The sequence below is a fragment of the Malus domestica genome, chromosome 10 (genome assembly GCF_042453785.1).
Source record: "Malus domestica chromosome 10, GDT2T_hap1".
NCBI classification, from domain to species: domain Eukaryota; kingdom Viridiplantae; phylum Streptophyta; class Magnoliopsida; order Rosales; family Rosaceae; genus Malus; species Malus domestica.
Window position 1 is genome coordinate 10,084,689 of NC_091670.1, and position 7,631 is coordinate 10,092,319.

Below are 7,631 nucleotides of genomic sequence, written 5' to 3' on the forward strand. Positions count from 1 at the left end.
TCGATCATCAATTTAAAATATTTATATTAATGGATACCACAAAATCTTATTTTATACTTAATGGAAGTATAATATTAACTCTAAGTGTTTGTTTAATCTACTGTTTTGACACGACATGCATTCTATGAAACTTTTTTCAACGATCCAACCATCAAATTATTTGTACACACTTCGAGTGTCACATCTCGGGCCCGTTCCACTACCGTAGCACGATATTGTCCGCTTTGGGCTTACCATTCCCTCACGGTTTTGTTTTTGGGAACTCACGAGCAACTTCCCAGTGGGTCACCCATCCTAGGAGTGCTCTGGCCTCCTTCTCGCTTAACTTCGGAGTTCTTACGGAACCCGAAGCCAGTGAGCTCCCAAAAAGCCTCGTGCTAGATAGGGATGAGAATATACATTTAAGGATCACTCCCTTGGGCGATGTGGGATGTTACAATCCACCCCCCTTAGGGGGCCCGACGTCCTCGTCGGCACACTTCCAACCATGGATTGGCTCTGATACCAATTTGTCACATCCCGGCCCGGGTCTACCACATACCGAGCCCGTTCCACCACCGTAGCATGATATTGTCCGCTTTGGGCTTACCATTCCCTCACGGTTTTGTTTTTGGGAACTCACGAGCAACTTCCCAGTGGGTCACCCATCCTGGGAGTGCTCTGGCCTCCTTCTCGCTTAACTTCGGAGTTCTTACGGAACCCGAAGCCAGTGAGCTCCCAAAAAGCCTCGTGCTAGATAGGGATGGGAATATACATTTAAGGATCACTCCCCTAGGCAATGTGGGATGTTACAATCCACCCCCTTAGGGGGCCCGACATCCTCATCGGCACATTTTCAGCCAGGGATTGGCTCTGATACCAATTTGTCACATCCCGGCTCGGGTCCACCACATCCCGGGCCCGTTCCACCCCGTAGCAAGATATTGTTCTCTTTGAGCTTACCATTCCCTCACGGTTTTGTTTTTGGGAACTCACAAGCAACTTCCCAGTGGGTCACCCATCTTGGGAGTGCTCTGGCCTCCTTCTCGCTTAACTTCGGAGTTCCTACGGAACCCGAAACCAGTGAGCTCCCAAAAAGCTTCGTGCTAGATACGGATGGGAATATACATTTAAGGATCACTCCCTTGGGCGATGTGGGATGTTACACCGAGATTGCATACGTAAAAAATCGTAAAAAACAAACATTCAGATATTACGTAACGGAACAAAAGTTTTCGACAGTTATAAACGAAAAATCACAATTTAACGGTTATTTTACCTCTGATTTTAATGATTTTTTTACAGCTACACTCCTCGCCCCTATAAGATTGCAATGAATAAATTTGATCTTCAATTTAAAATATTTACACTAGTGGATACCACCAAATCTTTTTTTATACTTAATGGAAGTATAACATTAACTCTTAAGTGTTTATTTAATCTACTGTTTTGACTTGATACACATTCTTTGAAATTTTTTTCAATGATCTAACCTCAAACTTGTTTGTACACAATCCGAGATCACATACGTAAAAAATCATAAAAAATAAACATTCAGAGATTAGGTAACAAAACAAAAGTTTTCGACGGTTATTTTAGCTCTGATTTTGATGATTTTTTACAGCTACACTCATCGACCCTATAAGCATGCATTGAACAAATTCGATCTTCAATTTAAAATATTTACACTAGTGAAATCTTATTTTATACTTGATGGGGAAGTATAACATTAACTCTATGTGTTGGTTTAATCTACCGTTTTGATGCGATACGCATTCTACGAAACGTTTTTCAACGATCCAACCGTCAAACTTGTTTGTACACACTACGAGATCGCATATGTAAAAAATTGCAAAACACAAACATTTAGAGATTAGGTAATGGAACAAAAGTTTTCGATGGTTATAAACGAAAAATCACAATTTAACAGTTAGTTTAGCTCCGATTTTGATGATTTTTTTTAGCTACACTCCTCAATCCTATAAGAATGAAATGAATGAATTTGATCTTCAATTTAAAATATTTACACCAGTGGATAAATCTTATTTTATACTTAATGGAAGTATAACATTAACTCTTAAGTGTTTGTTATCTATCAATTTGATAGGATATGCATTCTAGGAAACTAGTTTCAACGATCCAATCGTTAAATATGTTTGTATATACTCCGAGATAGCATGTGTAAAAAATCACAAAAAAAAAAGCATTCAGAGATTATTCTGGCGGTCGTCCAAAATTTTGCTTTGTTAGTGTCGGTTATATCCGACGGGGCCATGAGTGAAAAAAAATATTTAAAACATGTGTTTATTTATTTATTTTTAATCAATATAACATTTTAAAATAATAAAATCAGACATGATAGAGTACACCAGATGTTCATGTGTGTTTATGTGCCAGACAATGTGCTTTGTGATGCATTGAAAAAAATTGTTTGAATTTCTTTGTATCTTGTTGCTTGCCTGTGAGGGAGCATAATCCTTATTACAAAAATTATAGAGCTTCAGATTGTAGTCTGTTGTTATTATTCTCTCAAAAAACTTATGGCTCGTGGGAATTGGTTTCATTAGACTTTAGGGTCATGAGTGAAAAAAATATATTTAAAATATGTGTTTATTTATTTATTTTTAATCAATATAACATTTTAAAATAATAAAATTTTCATTTCTGTCGGTTATAAACGCCATGATACTAAAATAATAACCGCTAGAAAGTAAAATAATAAAATAATCAATTTCTGTTGGTTATAACTGCCACCATTAACTTAAAAACCACTAGAATATGTCAAAAATATTTAAAAAAAAAAAAGATTCAAAAATACTGTCAGTTATAATCGACAGGATTTGTTTGATATCCGCCACTAAATATCCACCAGGACTTTACGTCAGATATAAACAACAAGATTTTTCTAATATCCGCCACTATCATCTGCCACCTAAATATATCCGACATGATTTTTCTAATATTCGCCACCATCATCCGTCACCTAAAGCTAATATTGTAGTAGTGTTGCATTGTTTTAGATAACAAAAATATCTTTTTCTAAAAAGGGAATATTCTACCCTGAGAGGAGAGGGATGGGGCAAGGTCACACAATGGGTCATCACTAATTATGTTTCAAACTTAGCACAATAAGTCGAAGTTGAAACCTCTCATCTATAACTAAGAATGAATACCACTAAACTGCACTACTAGTTGATAACATCCATGCATTGTAGGTATTGGTATCATTGAGCTTTGGATAGAGTTGGAGAGTAGATATAACTCAATGATACACCCTTAATTTCGATTAACAGCTTAATAATACAGTGTGTGTATGAATATCTACTGGCCAACATAATATGACTTTAAATTTTAAGATTTCAAAATATATTGAAACAATGGACCAATCAAACTGGCACAAACATAGTCAGATTCTTCTAGCAAAGTAAAATATAGTCAAATTATTTTTCTAGTAAAGTAAATCATGTACTGCCTAAATTCACTTGTTACCAATTTCTTTAACAAAAGTTTGGCAAAATCAGTTGTTCAATTGCGTTCAGGTGTAAATTAATTTTGATGATTTTGTCAAATGTCAATACAATCGGGAGCATTTTTGCTTAGACCATAACTATGGTGTATGCTTACCATACACTTAATCATTTACCACGTGTTCTTTCACCTAACTCTAGTTAACTTTTACATTATTAAATGTTACTTTTTCGATTTTGGAAAAAATTAACCAAATGATAAGTTAAATGACACGTGGTAGCTATAATTAGGTGTATAGTGAACATATACTATAGTTTATGGTGGTGAACAAAAATGCTTACCAATACAATCACAATGACATACAATATCACTAACTCCAATTGCCACGGCTAATGACCGTTCAAATATTGATGATATTAATTTTCAAATATTTGATGACACAAGTGATCATTTCAAACAATTAGAATTAATACTTTCACCATTCTATCAAATTCTTATCTCCTTTCCTTTCCATTCTTTTGGAGTAATGTTACATTTATCATATTTTTTATATTATATTTATACTACCTCTCTAATAGATGTAGGGCCCACTAACATATGTAGGTCCTATCTCGATTAGAAATGTGATATGAAAACTGTGGTAAAAGCAAGGTCACAAAAGACACTAAACATTAGTCGGGTAGTGGACAAGGGCTTAGAGCCTAGGTGGGGAGGCCTAAGGTCATTTGCAGCCAAGGACTCTTGACCACACTTAGCCTTAAATTGATGAAATTATTCTAACCAAGAGAAGAGAATCGGATTGGAGGAATTAGGCTAAGTTTGGTCCTAAAAAGTAATTAAATTTGTAGAAAAATAAAATATAGCTCATACATGATTGGAGATGGAAATTTAGCCATAAAGTAGTTTTTATTTTTTAAAGGGCTAAAACATATCCAAGGACTACGTTTAATCGTCTATGACTCGAGATGGCCAATGTAAAATGAATAAGTATTTTGATTACAAAATTTGTACACTAGGCACGTACCATTTGCACTAGTAGAATATAGAGAAAAGGCGCAGAGACTTACACACATTAGCATTACAACGATATATGAGAGGAATATTTGTAAAGGACTAATGCTTTTTAGAATGCTAAGATGTCATATATTTGAGTGAGGTACTTTGAAGTCCTAACAGATTTAGGCGAACTGAGGATATAATATATTTCAAAACATTATATACGAGAGATAAAAAAATCTACTGCATGATCATTACAAAAGGGTACGTAAGAGCAATTTGTAATTGGCTAAATATTCCAAGTAGTTATTTGTAAATTCATCTCGCATGTTTTGTAATACTCATCTGGCGCATTTCTAACCTCTGGTCTCTAACATTTGGGATTCATTGCTTATTAATTCTGCATCTTTCACCCAAACATCGCCTTAGCCTTCTATGTAAATTTAAAATGCTCCTTTCACCAAAAAAAAAAAAAAAAAAAAACTCTAAATTGCTATGAATTAAGAGAAAAAGGTTCCCTTCTAAACATTTTATTTAATAAAGTATGATACAATTAACAAAATTATAAAAAAAAATAACGCGAGAAAATGTTTAATTAATACACTAAGATACAGGAAAGTTCATATAAAATTGTTTTATAATTTCTGTTTATAATTCCTTAGGAATGTCTCATACAAAAATGCCCATCAATCAATTTCGATATCTTATAAAAATTCAATTTTGTTTATGAAGTGATTTCACTAAAATCATAAGTTTATGAAGTGATTTCACTAAAATCATATTCCCTTGTTGCTATTCGATTTCAAAGTAATGGAAGTTTGCATCTCCGTTTTCTCTACATAGACATCAAGTCTACCTCACTGAAGTTATTCTTTAAACTTATTCAAGGTCTAAGTATAAGATTACACATAGGAAGTGATTGATGGATTAAGAAAACAAATTATATATTTCCAAGCGACACACATACATTAAGCGAGTCATAAATTTATTTAAACACAATGCATTACTAGTAATTAGGGGTGGCCGTGGGTCGAGTTTAGTCTATTTTATTTGGTGAGTCCATTTCTATAAACAAACCTAAGCCAGTCCGAGTTAATGTATTTTTATTAATGAAATAGGCTCATCTGGATTCGTTTGATATAGTCCGGTTCCTACGACAAATAGATCTGTTTTCAATCATATGTCATATAACAAAACAATAATATAAAACATCTCTGTGTTTTTGCACAAAAGAATTACGTCTAGCAAAGCCAATACCAACGCATATTCTAAAGGAAATCAAAACTCCGTAAGTCCAAGAAACTACTTAGGCTACTAAAATCACTTTATTACCTAACTGAAATAATGAAAATGATCTCATACAACTCAATCTTCAATTGCTTGAATGTGCAACTGCAACCACGAAACTCTTAAGACCCTTTATTTAAAGAAGTTTAATCATTGTTTTAGTCTTCTTAGGGTTAGATAGATTTAGAATTATGGATTATGAGCTTCATTGTGGACCACTAATAAAATGACAAGTACTAAGACAACTCTTAATAGTTCAGGCCAGGATTTCCGCACATAAGATCATGAACTCGATTTTACACCAGTTGGGTTTAACTCAGACCTTTTTGAAAATTAAAAGTAAGAACGGATCCACAGGTGCAAAGGCTCATTTGCCCGCCCTTAGTAGTAATTATTTGTTACCATATTATGTACATACTCACCTAATAATGTTAACGTGAGCATAGCCCATGTGGGCTTGGTTGACTTTTGTAATTAGGGTTTCCTATAATCTTGTTGTGTTCTATTCTCTTGTAATTAACATGTATATATATATTGGCCTCCATATAGAGAAGAATACAATACAAAAAACTCCCATGTATTTTAGCATGGTATCAAATCAGGACGATTCTAGGATCACTCTCTCTACAAAACCCTAATACCCAAATTTCAATTTTCTCAAATTCCAAATTCCAAATTCCAAATTCCAACCACAAATCAAATCTCAAACACAACTTCAAATCAAATTCTCCAATTTTTTTTTTATTCTACCCTTAAATCAAAATTCTCAGAAAAAAAAAAACACACCAAAGTTCAGGAATGTTTTTACAAAACCTTAGGCTACATCAGGTGGTGCGTTTGCATCATGACGTACCAACACTTGAACTATTGATTATGGAGCAATGAATCATATAACATATGACCCGGGTTCACTTAAATCTTTTCATCCTTCCCAACAGTCATCTGTGTCCACGACTAATGAAACTCCTACAACTTTAACTGGGGAATGCTCAATCTCTCCTATACACTTTTTGCATATGAACTACTCAAAGGTGTCAATGAAGGTGTTGATGAATTGACCCCAACTTCTTCTTTTGCAAGGTCCCCAGGAAAATATAATCAAAAGGAAGCAAAGAGAAAAGGGAAGTCCCAAGATCCGATTAGTGCCCAAATTGCTGCTGAATTTGCAAGACTGACCGAAAGCCATAGCTCTCGGAAGGAAAAAGCGGCCTGAATGCGTTTGGCCATCATGCAAGAAGGGGATACAGAGCACGAAAGGTTCGAATGTAATTTCATGATGGAGGACCTCAGCAAATACACTGCAGAGAGGAAGAAGATCTTACGTGAGAAGCAAACAAAAATTTTGCGGAGGCATGCAACAAGGAGTATATTTCAAGATGATGATTCATCTCAAGGCTATATCCCAAGTCTACCACCAAGTCAAGATGGTGCATATAATTATTAAGTTTATGTAGTTTATAAATTATCGATTGTATTAAGTTTATGTGGTTTATTCATGTATCGATTTAGTGATTTTTCAATATTTATCAGAATTAAAATATTTTTAGGTTACAATGTTCATAAAATTAATTTAGGATAGTCTACATTATTTTTTCAAAAGTTAATCTAAAAAAAGAAAAAATTAGCCTAAATTCATTCTTTAACAATCTGGGGCTAAATTTTTAGGCCAGAAGAGTTGGAGCAGAAAAGCTGTTTCTGGGCTAAAACCTAAATTTTCTAGGCTAAAACAAGTTTGTGATGGTCTTATAATACAACTTCTTGTTTATGGCTCAAATTACTGACTTTTTATTTTGTGCTGTGATTTTTTTGCCAACATTCTACTATTTTTTGGACATTCGCAAAGGGAAGGTGATTGGTTCTAGTATCCACAAGGGCATATTGTATTACTTGGATTTCGAGCA